Raw genomic sequence first — 448 nt, forward strand, 5'->3', positions numbered from 1 at the left:
TTTGCCTACACATCAATACAGATATGAACACCGGAACCGCACGCTCTCGCAATGACCCCAAAATGAACAATTATCGGCAGAGAAACTCACCTCCACCGTGCATTGTAGACACCCGTAATAAACCACGCTCCCTCACAACGCCCAATCACCACGTTATCACTTATCATTTATCGTGAGCGGACCCCCATCTCCTTCGTACCTTTGCGCGCGAGTCTGGAGAATCTCTTAGCTACATCTTGGCAAGTCGTACCCGGATGTTTGTCCATATTTGAGAGGTATTTCCAAACCTGATTATCGCCGTTTATTGGGCGAAAGAGAAACGGGCTTCAGATCGAACGTGTGTGCAAGACCAGGTAATGTGTTGTATGTGTACTGTACCTGTTTCTATAAGATTATGTGTATAACGTGTGTTTTACGCGACTTGTGTAGAGTGATATGTAGGTATGTT

The sequence above is a fragment of the Penaeus monodon genome, chromosome 19, assembly GCF_015228065.2.
Source record: "Penaeus monodon isolate SGIC_2016 chromosome 19, NSTDA_Pmon_1, whole genome shotgun sequence".
Classification (NCBI taxonomy): Eukaryota; Metazoa; Arthropoda; class Malacostraca; order Decapoda; family Penaeidae; genus Penaeus; species Penaeus monodon.